The following is a 20,919-nucleotide window of genomic DNA, read 5'->3' as shown; positions in this document are numbered from 1 at the left end:
ACCTGGAAGATCACTTCAGCCCAGGAACCCAAACCCAAAGTACCTTCTGTCCTTGGGGTCCCTCCCTCTGATTAGAGAGCTCCTCCATGAACCTCCATATAAGAAGGGACCCAGGCCAGCCACCTCTTCATTTCTCACCAGGCTGCACTCTGGATTTCTCCACCAGGCCCCGGTGCTGGGTATCTTCATGCCCCTCCCTACTTTCAACTTCCTTTAATATATTATCTTCCTTCACTAGAATATAGGTTCCTCAGAGCAACGACTGTCTTTTTTTAATTTTTTATTTCTTGGCTTGAATTAATATTACCAGGGCTTAATAAATGTTTGTTGATTGATTAATGGATTGACACACACAAAAACATTAACCTGAAAAGGGACCAGGCAGTTGTACCACCTCCCAGATCACTTCTCTGCATCCACAGTAGAGTGAGATGGGGGAGAATTCAGTCACTTAGAGTAGAAGGTGGGAGACCTCGTTACAGGTTTCACCGTGTGCTGAGAATCTCAGAACAGAAATTATAAAGAACTGAAGCCTGCTGTGGTTTCTTAGGATAGGAAGCAAAACTGAGGGGGAAAGGCTGGTGGTGAGCCAATCTACCATCTTACCTCCCGGCATCTTCTGCAGCACTAACATAATCTTCCTATCTCTTCTACCGCAGGATCTGATCTGATAATATATATTGTACAAGTCTCAAATACTGAAAGCCAGTGGGCTGTCTAGCAGAGACATCTTTCATTCATGGCAGAACGTACTGATCTTAGTCCAGTGTTTCTGAGATTCTCTTGTTCAAAGTCCAATTGTCTACATACATGTGGGTAACACATATTTTGACTTCCCCACTATTAGTATTGGCGAGGCATATAGACTTCGGGCTCCATGATGATGTCATTGACTAATGATTCCATTTTAGGAAAGACAATTTTCTGAGACTGTTCTTGAAAATCTAGGAATCATTGTGATAAATTGCGTGTGGTGGCTTGTGTGCATGTGTGTGTTTCCTTCTTAATTACGTATTTATTGTTATAAGTATTTATTCTCTCTCCTTCCTACTTCCCCCTCTCATTGATTAAAAAAAAATAAAACCTTTATAACAAAGTATGATACTCATCGTTCCTAGAGTACAACCCATAGCCATTTAGAATTGGATCTTGCAGTATTGATCGAAGGCAAGAACTATGTTTTCTCTGAACTTTGTAGCACCTAGAATAAGGAGAAAATGTGGTACAGTGGAAAGAACATTGGTGTCCAATTTTGTTGCTGTTGTAGATTGGTTTTGCTGATTTCCCCCTCCCTCTCCTTCTTCTTTTATATATGTATATGTGTGTATGTGTGTATATACATATATGTAGATATACATACATACATATAATACATACATATAATATATACATATATGTATGTATATAAATATAAATAAATATATGTGTGTGTGTATATATATAGATATATATAGATATATATATATATATAGCATGGTTCTCTGGGAGGGAAAAGAAGGAAAATACAGGCAGAAATATAGGTGACAGGAAAATAAAAGATATTAATCAAAATCTACTTTTAAAAAAAGCAGTAGGTGAGTCACCTGTGTGACCTTTCACAAGTGACTTCACCTCCCTGGGCCTCAGTTTGATCATCTGTAAAAGGGTGCTACCCTAGAGGATCTCTGGTGTTATTTTCAGCTCTAGATCCATAGTTCTAAGACAGATTAAGACAGACAGACCTGCTTGGTCTTTCCACAGCAGGTTCTGTTTTACACAAAACCAGTTTGTCCTCAACCTCAAAGCAATAGACTGGATCTAGAGGTAGCCAGAGCAAAAAGCCATCTAGGTGATAAGATTTGAGAAATTTAGAAAGGCTCTCTCTATCCCTCTCAAGGAAACTATATCTGGGCCTTGCTAGCATCAACACCTGAAGCTGTCATCTTCTTAATCATTCTCTTAAGTCCATATTAAACTGCAAATGTTTTATCTGTTAGGGGTAATACATTCACTCATTGGCATTCATTTTATATATACGTATGTGTGTGTATGTGAATGTATAGATGTATATATGCTCATGAGTATCTGTATATATGTGTATGTATATAAATGTACATGTGTGCATATATGTGTGGATGTACTTTTTTTTATTTTTATTTTTTACAGTGACTTGGTTATCAAATCACTCATGCCTTCAAGAAAAGGCACCTTGGCAGGTTTTGATTGGAGCCGGGGTTGGAGAAAAGTCTGAGGAAGAGAGTAACTAGCTGTGTGATCCTGGGCAAGTTAATTCATCTCTCTGGGCCTCAGTTCCTTCCCACCTAGAAAGGCAGTATGGTACAGAAAAAAAGAATACAAGATATTAAGTCAGAGGACCCAGGTTCAAACCCTGACTCTGCCATTTACTTTCTACATGGTCATTTCACTCAATCTCTTTGAGCCTCAGTTTCTTCATCTGTCAAATGAAAAGCATAGACTAGATGACCTTTTAGGTCCCTTCCAGCTGCAAATCTAGGATAATAGAAATAGCTAGATTTATATAAAATCTACATACAATTATTTCATATGATCCTCCCAACAGCCCTGTGAGGTAGGTGCTATGATTATGCTGATTGACACTACAAAGGTTTCTAATGTTTTATGTCTCTGAAGCTGAAGGTATGGCTGGGGATGACGTGGATAATCCTGACTGGCCTGATGACACTGGGTATGTGAGATGAGGGAAAGGAGGTCAAGTGCTGGGGATGGAGAAGGTAGCTAAAGGTAAATTCTCTTTCCTTTTCATTTTTGCCCGGAGGATAGCCTTAGTTCAAGTTTCTTTCCAATCAAAGCATCCAGCATAATCTGACTTCAGCCAATGCTGAAAGCAGTCCTCATCTGAATCACTTCTATAGGCCTTAATCAAAATGCAAACTCGCTTACCACCAGGTCCCGTCTGGCCCATCCCCACAGCCATGCTTGGACCAAGCTAGAGCAGTAGCTCAGGAGCAGCTGTCTTAGCATGCCAGGGAAGTTGCCCCCTAGTTCACATCTCTTGTAGTTCTTACTTGTCAGCTCTATTCAGCACATGTGAAGAAACTAGGATGTTCCAGTGGGAAGTGGCTGAAAGAGATCTATTTTATTGCATCCTACATCCAAGCTGGCCAGTATAAATCTCAAGACAAATGTCTTGTAATGAAGAGACCTGGTATAATGAAGAGACCTGGGTTTTAAGCCAACAGGGCCTAAGCTCAAATCCTCCATTGTCTGCCATTTACTACTAGCTGTGGAAAATAGGCTAAGTCACTTCAAGTCTCTGACTTTGAGTTTCCTCATCTGTTACAAAGGGTTAGAGTAACATCTACCCTGTCTATCTCACTGGGTTGTTTTAAGAAAAATTCTTCATCAGGCTTAAAGCTGATATATATACACATATATTACATATATTCTAACATGATTCAGTCAAATTGTTGCCATTGACAAATGTTTTATTTACACTACCATATAATTATAGCAGTCAGCATTTATATATTGCTTTTAGGTTTGCGAAACATTTTATGAATATTATCTCATTTCATCCTTGCAAACACCTTAGAAGGTGCTACTACTATCCCTATTATGCTGGAAACAGGCAGAGAAAGGTTAAATGCCCAGGGTCATACAACCAGAGGAGTCTGAGACAGCGTTTGAATTCAAGTTTTTCTGACTCCAGGTCCAATTACCATCTAGCTGTTATATAAGGAGATCTTACCTTACTTGGTTCTGTATAACATCCACAGGAGATATCGTATCACAATGTGCTTCTTTCCCTCCATTTACAAATTTCATAGGAACATGCTTATTGACAGAAGTACATGTCTTATTGCCCCCAGAAAACCCAAATGCTTGTCCCAGTGATATTTCTGAGGAACACAGAGGTAGAGGGCTTAAAGATTGAGTAGCTAGAGTCTTTAAGAATCTCTCATCACCCTTCTGGACTGTGGAAAATGTGTAATGCTACCAAGTTAGATAATTAATTCAAAGATGCAAAGGAAACAGGAACCTATTTGGAACAAAAGATCACCACGGAGCTAGACTAGAATGTTTGCTCCTCTCGGCCCAAGCAATCTTTTGCTGACAGGTGGGCATTTCCACTAATCAAAATGACTAAAGATTCAACTTCAGGGAGCACGTGAATGAAAAGTACAACAGAAACTCCCTTAATGTCATGCCATCAGTATCATATTTTTAGTTCATGTTACACTTAAAAGGAGACATGAACCTGTCAGGATTCCCTTCTGCAAATGCGGAAACCCACATGGGGAGGTTCACTTACTGCCAGCTGTGTGGCCTAGACATAGGGGGCTTCGCTTGTCTTACAATCAGTCACCATGGAAAGGGTGAAGAGGTACCAGATATACTTCCCAAAAGTTCTCAAAAGATGCTGAGAACAGACAGTTCATCAAAAAAGAGTTACAAACTATTAACAATATGAAAAATTATTCTAGATCACTAACACTAAGAGAAATGCAATCAAAACAATCCAGATTTTTTACTTCACACTCAGTAAATTGTCAAAGATGATAAAAGATATAAATTAGTGGTGGAGGGGCTGCGAAAAGATAGGCACACTTTGGAATGATGCTAAGAAAGTGACTAAAATAGAAATACCTTTTGGCTCAAAGCTCCCCCTACTAGGCCTATACACCAAGGAGGTCAAAGATAGTAGAAGTAAAACATCCCATTATGCCAAAATATTTATAATAGCACTTTTTTGTGGTAGCAAAGAATGAGAAACAGAGAAGATGTTCGTCGAAGATGCTCATTGGAGAATGGCTAAACAAGTTGGGGTACATGAATGTAATGGAATATTACCATGTTATAAAAATGGTGAATATGACGAATACAGAGAAACCTGGAAAACCTTATATGAATTTGTACAAAGTGAAATAACCAGAGCCAAGAAAATAATATGAGCGATGCTGACAGCAATGTAAACTAGAAAGAACAATCACCAGAAAACCATCAAGATGAACGTGGCAAAATTACAGAGAATAAGACTGGCCCCAAAGAGGAGATATGAGAGAATATCTTGCCCCTCTCCTTTGCACCTCCTTCATGCATGTGGTGGAATATTGTATAAGTTGCCAGATTTTTTTGATGTATTGATTGGTTTTGCTGATTTTTCCTCTTCTTCCTCTTATTTTATCTTTTAGAGGCTTTTGTTATAAAGGATAGCTGTCTGGGAGAAAGGAAGAGGAATTTGGGGGGACAATTAGGCAGTGTAAAAATAAAAGGTGGGGACAGAAAGACCTGGGCATAAATCTGACCTCAGACACTTACTAGCTCTATGTCCCTGGGCAAGTGGCTTAACTCAGTTCCTCAGCAGCAAAATGGGTACACACTGGAGAAGAAAATGGCAAGCTCTCCTGTGTCTTTGCCAAGAAAACCTTGTCCGTGGTTCACAAAGAGTCGGACATGATGTGAAGGACTCAACGACAGCAACAAATAAAAGATATTGATCAAAATTTGTATTCAAATAAATGACAAATGATGAAGAATGCAGAGAAGCAATGAAAGATATGAACTAATGCAAAATAAAGTAGAACCAAGAAAACAATATAGACAGTAATTACAGTAGTGTAAACTTCTTAAAAATGAACTGAATATTATATAAGTAGAATGACCAAGCATAGTTTTAGAAAACAGATGAGAAAATGCACCTCCCTCCCTTGATGGGTTATGAATGTAGAGTATTAGATATACTGTTAGCTACCATGGTTCAATATAGAATCATAGATTTAGAGGTGGAATACATCTTAGAGGTCATCTAGTAAAACACCCTAATTTTACAAATGAGGAAACTGAGACCCAGAGGCAAATTGACTTGCCCCAGATTACACAGAGTAGGATTGGAATTAGAACCAGGTCTGGGCTTTAATGGAATTCCTCTGACTCCGCAAACCAGCATCCTTTCCACTGTACTGCATCCCCTTGTATGCATTGATTAGTCTTGCCGAGCTGTTTCTCCCTCTTCTTTGCTGATCTTTGTTACAGGGATGGTTCTCTGGGTAAGACAAATACTTATCATAGACTATTAAAGGTATGAGGGCCTTCATAAGTCACCTAGTTCAAACTCTGTATTTTATAGATCAAGCAAGCAAGCAATAAACATTTATTAAGGACTTACTATGTGCTACAGGGCCTAAGCATTGTGTTAAGTGTGTGGTGGGGGGGGATAAAAAAAAAAGTCAAAAGACAGTCCCTGCCCTTAAGGAGCTTACCGTCTAATGAGTATAATGAATCATAGATTTAGAGGTAGAATATACCTCAGATGACACAGAGGAATAGATTAAGAAATAAACATAGTGTAAAAGCAAAAAACATCAATAAAAAAAAGAACATTAAAAAAATTTTTAAATAAAGTAAGACTGAGGGGATGTGGTATGGGGTAGCATTGTAGAGAAAGGCAGATGAATTTAGTCAGGAAATCTAGATTTGAATCCTAGTTTTGCTACTTACTAACAGTTAATTTACTATTCTGGACCTCAGTTCTCTCATCTGTAAAATGAGGGGTTAGTGCTAGATGACCTCTAAGGTATATTCTACCTCTATATTTTTGATTCATTATATTCATTATAGTGTAAGCTCCTTGAGGGTAGGGACTGTCTTTTGCCTTTTTTTCCCACTCTCTAGCATTTTAGTACTGTGTCTCAGGCCCTATGGCACATAGTAGGTGCTTAAAAAAAAATGTTTATTGCTTGTTTGCTAGATTGATCTATAAAATGTGGAGTTTGGATGAGGTGACTTATGAAGGCTCTTACAGCTTTAATAGTCTATGAAAGTATTTGTTAAGCACTTCTCTGTGAATGGTAGGTGATTTTTCAGGTACCAAATAGAGATAAAACACTGATCTGGTTCTCCTCTGCTAGGCAAACTCAGCCCATAAGTTTCAGAGGTTTTGAGCACAGGCCCTGGGGGTGGAGAGTACTTTGAGCTCTTGGGAGAAACCAGAAAGAAACACATCTGTGAATGAAGTGATCTCATCTATTCTTTTGCCCACACCACTGGATACTTCCTAGAATAGGTGTGGCAGGAGGGAGGAAGAGCAGTGTCAGAACTGGTACATACATGTACAGCACTATCCCCGAGATGAGATTTTTTTTTCTTCTCCAACCAGATGTACTGAAAAGACCTTTTCAAAGGCTAAGTCACATTTCTTAAGAGTCGAAAGGGTTTGATGTCGGTCTTTCCACTCTAAAGTTTCTGAGCATGGCAGTGCTTTCCTTACACACTTACTTGGTCCTAATCTAACTCAGAGGATCAACCAAAAAAATTTAAGCAAAAGCCCTTCAAAAACATTAAAGTGCTATGTAAATATAAGACACCATTATTAATGCTATTATTATTAGAGATAATTGCTACCACTAATAATATTAAATAAGGTTCATGAATAACAACCTATAGAGCGACCACCCAAATAGAAATCTTTCTCCCAAGGCAACTAACTACAATGGAATTATAGCTACCAGGTTTAGTATCAGAGGACCTGGCTTCTGATCATACCTCTGCTAATCACTAGCTGTGTGACCTTGGGCAAACCTCTTAAATTCTCTGGGCCTCAGTTTCTTCCTCTGTAAAATGAGGACGGTTTGGCTAGATGACCTCTAAATGACTCCAGATGTCCCTTTCAGTGCTAAAGTCTATGAAACTTTCTTTCATCCATCCCCTGATTTTCTTTGGCCTCCTTACTTCCATCCCTGTCCTATGTACTCTTCTTACAACTTCTCTGTAAAATCCACTGACCTCCCACTCAGGGCCCTTCAAACCCACAAGGTTCTTGGCTACATACTGAGTCACTGTTGCCTCACTTCCCTTCAGCTACACAGTGGTTCATGTGTCTTTAAAACCTAATCCTTTACAAGGATTTCAATACCTGGCAGGGGAGCCGGGTGGTTCCCTCTGTATTTTGTGATCACTTATCTTTTGATTCAGAAGGGTCTTTTTAGCTTCCTCATTTTGAGAAACAAAGTCACCCCCTGCCTACCAGAGTTTAAAGAAGTAGTTCTCATTTTGCCTTGTCTACATCAATAGAATCATTATGAAAAAGCCGAAAGGGGCATTAGGCAACATCTGATCTTCATTTGGTTTCTCTTTCCTTTTGTTCTTCGCTCTGATGATGTTATCTTAAACACCTGAGAAACTGTGTTCTCTTAACAGAAAGATCCCTGGACCTAATAATGTCAGGAGTCCTGGGTTCAAGCACTTAGTCATTTCATTGGCTGTGTGACCTTGAGTAAGTGACTTAGCCACTCTGAGATTTACTTTATTCTCCTCCCTCATCAAATGGGGACCATAATCCAATGTACAGTACAGAGTTACTGTGAGGAAAGTGCTTTGTCAAATTCTAAAATTCAACTCCATATTAGTTACGTCAGCCATACTAACTTCCTTTACTATTCCCCAGCTTGCTGTTCCACTTACCACCTCCTCACCTTTGCCCCAGCTCTTCCACATGCCTGAAATTAGTTCCTTTCTCACTTCTGCCTCTTAGAATCCTTAACTTTCTTCAGGGCTCAAGTGCTGTTGTGGTCCAGGGGTACGAGGAACCCCGAAATGCAAGGGGACAGGTGGGAGTCTGCCTCGAAAGAATTCCACCACTCAAGCCTTCTTTCAGTCCAAGTAGAGAATTTATTAAGTAAGACACCCGGTTGGGAGGGCAAGATTACTAGTGAGTCTTCAGTATCTGTGATGCCAATACAAGCAGGCCAGAGTCTAAGAATCTGGGCATTTGATGAGGATTAAACTGATATTTTTATACAGAAAAAGACTGTGAGAAAATTGGGATGGGATCAAGGAGTGGCAAGTAGCCTGGGACGGGAACCAGTGTAGAAAATGGAAGGAGTTAACTGTGGAGAGAGCCCCAGTGAAAGGGCAGTTAAAAGGATTATTGACTTGGATTTGCAGGATGCCTCAGGAGAACTCAGGGATCAGGGCTGCTGAATTTGTGGGAAAGTTCTGGGGCTTTTCCTTTTAGGGGACCCAGATCCCAAAAACACGGTCTTTTCCTTTTAGGGGTTCAAGTCCCATGACCCCATCACTGCCACCTCCTACAGGAAGTCATTTCTAAGTTGTCAGTGCTCTCGCTCCCTTCTCAAAATGTATTGTGTTTATCTGTCTAAATGTTGTATTCCTTTAGTAGAAAGCCTTTGGGATAAAGACAGTTGTTTTTTTTTTTTTAATTTTGTCTTTGTATTCCCCTTGTTTAATAGGTGCCTTGAACATACAAGTACTTAAGAAATGCTTTTTTTGAATGAATAAATGAATCCTTAAGACCTTTGTGCTGCCTCAAATAGATAGCAAATATATATGTGACTGGTTCCAAACCCAACAACCAAATTCATTAGGAATCACTTTTTAGACAGGTTCAGTAGATGATTCACTTTCATTTCTCACTAATAGGAAGTAAATTAAAGTAATTTTCAGAAATCAACAATACGATTATGTAGCAAACCTTCAAGGATCAAGCAACCAAGAAATAGAGCTGACAATAATTATAGATGACAGTAATTAGAGATCATCTAAATTAACTTCCTCATTTGTAAGAAGAACCTAAGGCCCAATGCAATTTTTAGTTACGTGTCTAAGGAAACACAACCGGTAAGTGTCGGAGCTGGGACTACAGTTTAGGTCTCCTATCTTTTAGTTCTGTATTCTTCTCACTACACAGCCCTATAGAGACAGAACTGTGTAGGGTGGGAGGAGAAAGACTCCTGAGCCCCAGTTTGTCTTGTCTAATATGTTCTCTATGAAAACAATAAGGCTTCTGACAGTTAATTTTTTTTGGAGGCAATTGGGGTTAAGTGACTTGCCCAGGATTACACAGCTTGCCGAATTTGAACTCAAATCCTCCTGACTCCAGGGCTGATGCTCTCTATCCATTCCTCTACGTAGCTGCCCCACAACTGATTTTTTTAAAAATAGTATTTTGGTTTTTTCCCCCAATTACATGTCAAGACAAATTTTAGCATTCATGTTTTACAGGATTTTGAGTTCCAAATTTTTCTCCCTCCTCTCCCCTCTTTCTAACAATGGTAGGCAATTTGACATAAGTTATCCATGTGATATCATGTAAAACATCTCCATATTAGTTGCAGTTGTGAAAGAAGAAACAGATCAAAAGTTTAAAAGAAAAACCTCGATAAAGAATAAAGTGGCGCTGTCGGGGAGGAGGATGACCTGACCCGCCTGGGACGCCCACGGACGCACCAAGGGTGGGTGGTACAGAGGCTGAGCTCTGAACTTGATTCTCAGGGGAGGGAAAGTTCCCTTCCAGAGAACCCCAACAGCAACGTCAGGAGGTGGCCTCAGTTGATTATGGAAGATTTCCACAAAAATAACGGTTCAGAGCAAGCACCACAACCAGGTACAACAGTACATATCTCTCACACTGCTCAACAGATGTCACTAAGAGAAGCTGCACCAGTGACAGGTGGACATCTTTCTGGAGAACAAATAGAATTAGGGGTTCATCCAGACTGCTCAGTCATCTACAGTAATTCACACACACACACACACACACACACACACACACACACACACACACACACACCCCACCCTCACTCCTGCAAGTACAGACAGTGCAAGTATCACCTTGGTCAGAATAGTGAAAATTCTCAAGATTCATCTGATAGCATAGGCTCTTCACAAAAAGCTCGGGGTGTTTTAGCACAGCGCTAGTCTTACCAAAAAAATCTTGAACCATCTTTCTTCAGAGCACACCAGAGATAGGAAGGGAGATGGAGAAAATCCTGGAGTTTCAACAGTCACATCTATGTCTGTCCCAGCTCCTATCTACCAGACTGACACTGGATAATACATTGCCATTGCCCCAAATGGAACATTATAACTGGCCAGTCCAAACACAGATGGAGTACAGGGGCGTTAGGCATTAACAATGACAAATTCAGGCAATACTCAATGAACAACAATTTTTCAGTATGCACAGACATCTGATGGACAGCAGATAATTGTCCCTAGCAACTAACTGGTTGTACAGACTGCATCAAGAGATATGCAGACTTAGCAGATTTGGACCACACCAGCAAATACTAACATTCCACAGACAGTAGTGATGACATCTCCAGTCACTATAACATCTCAGACAACCAAAACAGATGACCCACAGTTGAAAAGAGAAGTAAGATTGATGAAAAATAGAGAAGCTGCTCAAGAATGCCATAGAAAAAAAAAGAATTTAAGTGTATGGAAAATCTAGTTGCAGTCTTTGAAAATCAAAATAAAACTTTGATAGAAGAATTAAAAACTTGAAAAGATCTCTACTCCCATAAAAGTGTCTAAAAAGAAGATAAACACATTTTATGGAGTTATCTAAAAATTAAGTGGATTTTCTTTTTATGTGGAATTTTATGAACTAAAAGGTCAAAAATGAAACTTTTAAAACTAGGAGTTGCAACATAAAGACTAAAGATTTTATTTATAAGATGCTGGTGATGGTATCAATGGAAATAAGAGGACTTCAAGCAAGCTCCTCGCACAATTGGAATTTCTTTTTTAATTAATTAATTAATTTTGACTTTTCAACATTCACTTCCATAAGATTTTGAGTTTTAAATTTCTCTCTCTCCCTCTCCTCCCCCCTCCCCAAGACTGCATGCAATCTGATATAGGCTCTACATATACATTCATATTAAACATATTTTCACATTAGTCATGTTGTAAAGAAGAATTAGAACCAATGGGAGGAACTCCTAGAAAGAAGAAACAAAAAAAGAGAAAGAGAGAGCAAATAATATGCTTTGATCTACATTCAGAATCCATGGTTCTTTTTCTTGATATGAATAGTATTTTCCATCATGAAATATGAATAGTATTTTCCATCATTCCAACTTTTGGAGCTGTCTTAGATCCTTGCATTGCTGAAAAGAGTTAAGTCTATCAAAGTTAGTCATTGCACAATGTTGCTGCTACTGTGTACAATGTTCTCCTGGTTCTGCTCACTTCACTCAGCATCAATTCATATAAGTCCAGGTTTTTCTGAAGTATACCTGCTCATCATTTCTTATAGCACAATAGTGTTCCATTACATTTGTGTACCACAGCTTGTTCAGCCATTCCCCAATTGATGGGCATCCCCTCAATTTCCAATATTTTGCCATCATAAATAGGGCTGTTATAAATATTTTTGTACATGTGGGTCCTTTTCCCATCTTCGTGATCTCTTCGGGGAGTTCTGCTTCCAAGAGCCAAGATGGTGGAGTAAGAAGTAAATTGCTCTTACCCTCCCATATTAACCTCTGAAAACCCAGAAAATATCACCCAAGGAAAAACTCTCGAACAGCTGAATCAGAAGAAAGATGGGGTGTTGCAGTCCTGTAGTCCAGGTAGTTTGAGGGATTAACGGGAGAGGCCCCTCTTGACCTGGGGGAAGGGAAGCAGTAGAGAACAGGAGGTATCCCAACAAGCTAGCGGAAAGCCCCACCCCAGCATACCAGGAGGAGATCCTGAAACCCAGGTGGTGGAGCAGGCAAACACCAACACCTGGACCCCCCCCCCATGGCCTCGGTGGGGGGCAGAGGAACCGGTGGAAACCAGTGTGGAAAACCTCCAGGTGCCTCCGAATTCTGCAGCAACAGGGTCTTGTCTCCCAGTGCCTCAGCAAAAATAAGGGAAGCAACACTACAAAGTGCCCCAGCTGTTTAAACGCCCTGCAACATCCATCTGAAAGGAGCTGAAGAAAGCGAAAGAAAAGGAAAAGCAGGCAACCTACAGTTACCCTAGATTTCCAGCATTGCTGATTCCAGCCCAACAGCAGGTAAGCTGCCAGAACCCTACAGCCTTCAACTGCCAATATTGGAGACCTCAGCACACAAAAACAGTGACCATGCCCTAGGCTCCCAACACAAGAAGCTTGAATCAGTGCCCTCTGCTCCCCAGCAGGAGAGCTCAGTCTCTTTAAAGGCCAGGAAATAAGCAAACACCATGAGCAAAAAGAAATGTACAATAGATTCATATTATGAGAACAGTGAATATCAAATCAGAAATTCTGAAGAGGACAACATTGTCAACAAACCCACATCTGGAACCTCAAAAGGGAATATGAACTGATCTGGAGACCAAAAAGCCTTCTTAGAAGAGCTCAAGACAGATTTAAAAAGTCAAATGAGAGAGGTAGAAGAAAAAATGAGAGGTATGCAAGAGAGCATCAATAGTCTGGGGAAAGGACAAAAATTAACTGTAGAAAATAAGTCCTTGAACAATACAATTGGCCAACTGAAAAAAAAAAGTACACTGAAGAAAATAAGTCCCTAAAAATATAATTGGACAAATGCGGAAGGAGGTACAAAATCTAAGAGAAGAAAACCATTTGTTAAAAATTAGAATCTAGCAAATGAAAGCTAATGACTCTATGAGAGAGCAAGAATCAGTCAAACAGAAACAAAAGAATGAAAAAATAGATGAAAATGTAAAATACCTCATTGGTAAAACAACTGACCTGGAAAATTGATCCAGGAGAGACAATTTAAAAATTATTGGTCTACCTGAAAATTACGATGAAAAAAAGAGCCTGGACAGTATCTTTCAGGAAATCATAAAGGAAAACTGCCCTGAGGTTCTAGAACCAGAGGGCAATACAGACATAGAAAGAATCCACCAATCACCTGCTGAAAGAAATCCCAAATTGAAAACACCAAGGAATATAGTAGCCAAATTCCAAAATTACCAGGTCAAAGAGAAAATACTGCAAGCAGCCAGAAAGAAACAATTTAAATATCATGGAACCACAATTAGGATTACACAGGACCTTGCAGCTTCTACATTACAAGACTGTAGGGCATGGAATATAATAATCTGTAAGGCAAAGGAGCTTGGATTATAACCAAGGATCAACTACCCAGCGAAAATGAGCATGATCTTTCAGGGGAGGAGATGGATATTCAGCAAAATAGGGGACTTCCAAACCTTACTGATAAAAAGACCAGAGTTCAACAGAAAAATTTGATCTTCAAATACAAGACTGATGATCTTTTTGGGATACAGACCTAGAAATGGTATTGCTGGGTCAAAGGGTATGCACATTTTTATAGCCCTTTGGGCATAGTTCCAAATTGCTCTCCAGAATGGTTGGATCAGTTCACAACTCCACTAACAGTGCATTAATGTCCCAATTTTCCCACGTCCTCTCCAACATTTATCATTTTTCTTTGCTGTCATATTATCCAATCTTCTAAGAGTGAGGTGGTACCTCAGAGCTGTTTTGATTTACATTTCTCTAATCAATAGTGATTTAGAGCATTTTTTTCATATGACTATAGATAGCTTTAATTTCTTCATCTGAAAACTTCCTGTTCATATCCTTTCACCATTTATCAATTGAGGAATGACTGTATTCTTATAAATTTGACTCACTTCTCTCTATATTTGAGAAATGAGGCTTTTATTAGAGACACTGGCTTAAAAATTGTTTCCCAGCTTTATGCTTTCTTTCTAACCTTGGTTGCATTGTCTTTATTTGTCAAAAACTTTTCAATTTAATGTAATCAAAATCACTTATTTTGTTTTTCATAATGTTCTCTGTCTCTTGTCTGGTCATAAATTCTTCCCTTCTCCATAGATCTGACAGGTAGTTTGCTTATAGTATCAGCCTTTCTATCTAAATCGTGTACCTATTTTGACTTTATCTTGGTATATGGTTTAAGATGTTGGTCTATGCCTAGTTTCTGCCACACTGTTTTCCAGTTTTCCCAGCAGTTTTTGTTAAATAGTTGAGTTCTTATCCCAGAAGCTGGAGTCTTTCGGTTTATCAAACAGTAGATTACTACAGTCATTGACCATTGTGTCTTGTGTACCTAACCTATTCCACTGATCCACCCCTCTAGTTCTTAGCCAGAACCAAGTAGTTTTCATGATTGCTGCTTTATAATACAATTTAAGATCTAGTACAGCTAGGCTACCTTCCCTTGCATTTCTTTTCATTAATTGCCTTGATATTCTGGACCTTTTGTTCTTCCAGCTGAATTTTGTTATTATTTTTTCTAGCTCTATAAAAATTTTTTTGGTAGCACAACTGGAACTTCTATTGGAATTAACATTAACAATGGTACCTGATCAACAGAATGTGAATTTTCAACAATTTGAATTTCCCAGATAGTAGTTATCAACAAAGTTTACAACTGGAAAATTTGTTAATGGAAGTTTGATGGGGGGCTTTTTAGCCAATGTTTTATTGGTATAGATTTTCATTACTTACAAGGTTCCGAAATATGCCCTTTTTAATTTTTTTATGTAAATATTTTTGTCTGCCAATATTCTAAACTGCAGATTTAAAAGAAAGTCTAATGCTTTGTAAAATGTATAAATTATGTGCACTTTGCTCAACTGTCAAGTCTTTAAAATGATCTTTTAAAAAAAATGTTTGTTTGCAAAAGGTTTAGCAAAAAAAAACAAACAAAAAAACAGGGCATAATCATTTTTCAGGTTTTGTCACTCAAGATGTCCAAGCCACATGAAATAATGAAACTTTCAAAGAAGTGTTCCAATCATTTTATAGAAACATTTTAGTAAATTGGACAGAACAGTATAAACATTTGAGAATTTTTTTAAATACTATTTATTTTGCTTTTTGGGGGTATGGTAACTTTCTCTAAGTGGATCATAATAAATCATGTGCTGATTCCATATGCAGCTGATATAATGTAGCATTAATTATTGTACTATACTTTAATAGAAAGAAATGTTTACAAGCCCCTAAAATTGTTTTAGAGGATTTTTAAAAATCATCTCAAGATACCTACCAAAGTATTTTTCCAAGAGGGCTTTTCTAATCAAAATCTAATGTACGACTTATCAGTTTAAAAATAATGCAATTTAAAAACAATTATTCATGTAGAAAATATTTTGTGAGGTAATAAATGGTACCTTTGTAAGAAAAAAAAGAATAAAGTAAGTGAAAAAAGTTTGCTTCATTCTGTATTCAGTGTCTATCAGTTCTTTATGTGGATATGGATAACATTTTCCTTCCTGCGTCCTTTGTACTTGTCTTGAATCATCATGCTGCTGAGAAGAACTTAGTCATTCATAATTGATCATCACACAATGTTACTCTTCATGTGTACAATGTTTTCCTGGTTCTGCTCATTTCATTTTGCATCAGTTCGTACTAGTCTTTTTCCAGGTTTTTCTGAATTCTGACTGTTCATCATTTCTTATAGCACAATAGTATTCCATTACATTCATATACCACAGCTTGTTCAGCTATTCCTCAACTGATGGACATCCCCCTCAATTTCCAATATTTTGCCACCATGAATGGGGCTGCTATAAATATTTTTGAATGTATAGGTCCTTTTCCCTTTTTTATGATCTCTTTGAGATACAAACCTAATAGTGGTATTGCTGGGTCAAAGGGTATAGCACAGTTTGATAACCCTTTGAGCGTATTTCCAAATTGTTCTCCAGAATGGTTGGATCAATTCACAGCTCCACCAATAGCACATTATTGTTTCAATTTTCCCACATCCTCTCCAACATTTGTCATTTTCCTTTGCTGTCATATTAGACAATCTACTAGGTAGGAGGTGGTACCTTAGAGTTGTTTTAATTTGCCTTTCTCTAATCAAAAGTGATTTAGGGCACTTCTTCATAAGATTTCTTCATCTGAAAATTGCCAGTTCATATCCTTTGGCCATTTATCAATTGGGGAATGACTTGTATTCTTATAAATTTCCTCAGTTCTCTCTATACTTGAGAAATGAGGCCTTTATCAGAGACACTTGCTATAAAGATTGTTTTCTAGCTTTCTGCTTTTCTTCTAATCTTGGTTGCATTGGTTTTGTTTTTGCAAAACTTTTTAAATTTAATATAATTAAAATTATCCATTTTACTTCCCATGATGCTCTTTATTTCTTATTTGATCAAAAATTCTTCCCTTCACCATAGGTCTGACAGATAAACTATTCCTTGCTCTCCTAATTTGCTTATGTATCACACTTTATATCTAAATCATGAACCAATTTTGACCATATCTTGGTATACAGTGTAAAATGTTGGTCTATACCTAGTTTCTGCCGTGCTGTTTTCTGGTTTTCCCAGCATTTTTTGTCAAACAGCAAGTTTGTATCCCAGAAGCTGGGGCCAATTGTTTCTTATTACACAGGAATTTTTCCATCACTTTCAAATGCCACAGTATGTTTAGACCCTGGATTCTTGAAGGTTGAGCCAGCAGATTATAGGCTCTGGCAGGTTTTAACATGCTGAAAGAGCTTCAGGTATGGTCCTAGCACTAAAATGGGTCTGTGTAGGAAGGCCAATCTAGCTAATAATCCAGCACTCTGGCCACTAGGTGATGGATTCTCTGGCCATGGAAGCCCCAAAATTAAAGAAAAACTTTAAAATGATGCTCAAACCTATGTAGCTCCTTTCTGATTTCACAATGACAATGATGGAGTGGTGGAAAAGGGGACAGAGTATGCTAAAATTAGTTAGTTCTTAGACCATCTATAGACATTAACCTAACTCCTGATGTAGAAAATTATGAATTTTTAAATAAGTTGACATAGGATTTGGAAAATTGAATCACATCCTTCTTGATATTTTCACAATAAATGAAACTAGAAAACCAAAGAAAGAGGCTTCTAAATGGAAGGATGGCTTGCAGTGTCTCCTCAGAGAGACAAACAAAGCAGTCGACCTGGTTGTTTTTATCCTGTACTCAGAGTCAATAAAAACATTTCACGGGACACAATTGTATTGCAATGTTCGTGATGAGTAATAAGTAAAAAGACTGTCACAGAAAGGCTATGTGGTAGGGGGAGAATGCTGGATTTAGAGGAAGAGGCTTTTGCTTCAAGTGCAGACTCTTCCACTTACTCTCAGTGTAACTTTAGGCAACTTGTCCGGCCTCATTTTCCTCATTTGTAAAGAGAGAGTTAGACTAGACGACCTTTTCTACTCTAAATCTATGAAACTAAGATAAGTGCAGTTTACATGCCAACATCTATTGCAGAGGATGAGAGATAGAGAAATACTACAGAAAAATTGACCAAATCTTCTGGATGGAATAAATATATTTATGTTTCATAATTTCAATGTAAAAGTACAAATTACAAAATATGACTCATTTTTCGAGACATAAAAGAGGTGATAGCTCTGTAAGTAACTCAGAAGTTTCATATTATATATTATGGATATTCCCCAGAAGAAAGTCAGAAGGTAGTGAATGTGGTAAAGACTAAACAAAAAAAAATGAAATTAATTGTTTTTAACAATTATTTAACAATTATTTTTAACAATAAATTAGTAGTTACTGATGTGGGAATCATATGATCATCAGCTGTCTAGATGCATTCACTTATAGTAAAGGTCAGAGTTAAAATCTAATCAAAGGAAAGCCTAAAGGTCAGAAGAAAACACTATGAAGAGTTACAATAGCTATATCCTGACTTCCAAATGAGTCATTGATGCCAAAAAGAGGAAAATTTAAAGGCAAAGATATTGATCTTGGTTACCACCATTTCCTGCAGAAGTTTAACCATCACGAAATGGCTTCCACAAGGAAAAGGCTAAAAGATCCCAGAGTCCACCTCAGCCAACACACAGTGGCCTCAGAGAGTGATGGATGCCAAGACCTGATTGCATTTGCAAAACACTGTGGAAGAGGATGGTAAAAATTACAAAGCAGCAAGGAAACAGTGGAAGTGAAAATAAGAAAACTTGGTCGAAAACAAATGGTCACATCATACCAAGACTATTTAATGCAGGTGAAACTGATAAGAGGAAAACATAACATAAAATGGAAAAAATTGTCAACACTTCTATAGCATTTATTTTTATCTCCAATGACTGAGGAACCACCAAATTTGGATTCTAACACACCAAACCCTGTTATGCTTTACAGACAAGTAGAAAGAACACTTTGACAGACAAAGTTGTGAAGAGCAGCTAGAACAGACACACCAAGGGCATCCATGCTAGAGGCTATATCATCTTAAAAACATTGAAGGAATCATTTTAGAAGGGGACCAAAAGCCATTCCGCAGTACATAAGTAGTCAAGTGTACGAACAAACAGTTCTCAAAAGAGTTGTAAATTATCCCCTCCTCCTTCCCTCAAAAAAGAAATGGCCTTGCATTTATTTTATATATACTTAGCATCATAACTATCTCGTCCAGTCCCTCTGCCATTTTTTATTGATGAGAAAATTGGACCCAGGGAAGTTAGTGACTTGCTTAATAAGTCTGAAAAGTAGTTTTTGGACATGGCTCTTCCTGAATACAGGTCCAGCATGTGTCCATTATGCCATATAATCCTCCCTCATAGAATGCAAACTTTTTCAGAGAAGGTACTGTCCCATTTTGGTCTCTATCTACCTAGTGCCTGGTATACAATGGGCACTTAATAAATGATCGTTACCTCCTTGATTCACTGTTGAATCTATCTGGGAATCTTACATGATCTTAATATGTGCTTTAATGATATCTTGCTGAAGGAGAGCCTATACAGTTACATTTTGCTCTACCTAATTAAATGCTAATTTATAAAAAACACAATGGGATCTAATGTGTTCTGCATTGTTTGGGCAATTGTGAGAAAGATGTGGTCCACAATAAAATATGCAAAAGCCTTTCTGTTCCCCTTTTTTCATTGTGGATGCCTTTGATATGTGTGTAGATTATTTGCATAAAGATTTTTAGAGATGAGAATATGAGCAAATGGGTCAATAGGTATTTATATCTTCTTGATTGGTGATGTCAAACTCACCCCAACTAGCCATATAGCCTGCAATACCCCCAATACCCCCAGAACCAGGAAAATATTTAACAAAATTAATAAAAATATAATAAAACATAGATAATAATAATTTGTGGTTTTCTAAGTGATACATGACCCAGCTCCATTTCTATTTGAGTTTGACATTACTGGTCTTCATCAATTCTTTTAGGTAGTAATAACATTCTGTGATTTTTTTTTCCCAGTCATTTTATATTTTCCCATCTTTCAAATACACTGAGACTCAATTCCTCAATGTCCTCAAAATTGTCTTGCCTCCAGCACAGACATTATCTGTCTATATTTGGTCTGGTCCATTTGTTCTTCCTGTATTTGTTTACTTCAATGCTATTCCCACTTCCTCATATGACCACATCAACGACTGTGTGAGGAAATGATATTAGTTCAGGTCCTTATCACCTCTTGCCCAGGATATTGTAATATCTTCCTAACAGGGCTCTCTGCTTTTTAGGGTAACTCCTATCCAATCCATCCATCATACAGCCACCAAAATAATATTCCTAAAACACCTTATATGTCACTCCCCTGCTCAATAAGCTTCAATGGTAACCTTGTCTGCCTCAGTTTCCTCATCTATAAAATGAGCTGGAGAAGGAAATGGCAAAAGACACCATTATCTTTGCCAAGAAAACCCCAAATGGGTTCATGAAGAGTCAAACACAACTGAAATGACTAAACAACAACAAAACTCTTCAGTAAGCTACTTAAAACCTTACCCATCCTGACTCCAGTCTTATTTCCCAGTACACCCATTGACATAGTATTCCAGACAAAATGGCCAACTGGCTTGAAATTCTTCAAACTTAGCATTCCTTCTCCTGTCTCCATGACTTTGCATGGGCTCTTCCCCTGCCTGGAATGCACTGCCTCCTCTCTTCTACTTCTTAGAATCCTTAGCCCCCTTCAAAGCTCTGCTCAGCCACAACTTCCTATAGGAAGCCTTTTCTGATCCTTTTAGGTTGTTAGCATTCTTTCCCTTCTCAAATTATCTTGTGTGTACTTATCTGCCTACATGTTATACCTCCCAGAGAATGTAAGCTCTTTGAGGATAGGGGCTGTATTCCATTTTGCCTTTATAGCTCTAGCACCTAGCATGGTGCTTTGCACATAATGGGCACTCAACAAATGTTTGTTGAATTGAATTGAACTTGTTTAAGTGAAATTAGATTACAT

General features: G+C 38.1%; 1 protein-coding gene and 1 pseudogene across 4 annotated transcripts in view; one reads left to right on the top strand and one right to left on the bottom strand.

Annotated features, from left to right (window-relative positions):
• CD86 (CD86 molecule) overlaps positions 1-20,919 on the bottom strand; it is a 162,944-nt gene that overhangs the window by 40,219 nt on the left and 101,806 nt on the right. The window contains exon 1 of one of the 4 annotated variants that reach the window (XM_027845327.1): positions 44-167. The exons of the other annotated variants lie outside the window; for them this stretch is intronic. The gene's annotated coding sequence lies outside the window, so the exon portion shown is untranslated. Of the gene's footprint in view, positions 1-43; positions 168-20,919 lie in introns of those variants that run through there. 4 annotated transcript variants of the gene reach the window in all.
• Positions 10,315-11,298, top strand: LOC114030490 (annotated as a pseudogene).

The sequence above is a fragment of the Vombatus ursinus genome, unplaced genomic scaffold, assembly GCF_900497805.2.
Source record: "Vombatus ursinus unplaced genomic scaffold, bare-nosed wombat genome assembly UNPS02014959.1, whole genome shotgun sequence".
In the NCBI taxonomy this organism is placed as follows: domain Eukaryota; kingdom Metazoa; phylum Chordata; class Mammalia; order Diprotodontia; family Vombatidae; genus Vombatus; species Vombatus ursinus.
This window is presented reverse-complemented; position numbering and strand designations above follow the sequence as displayed.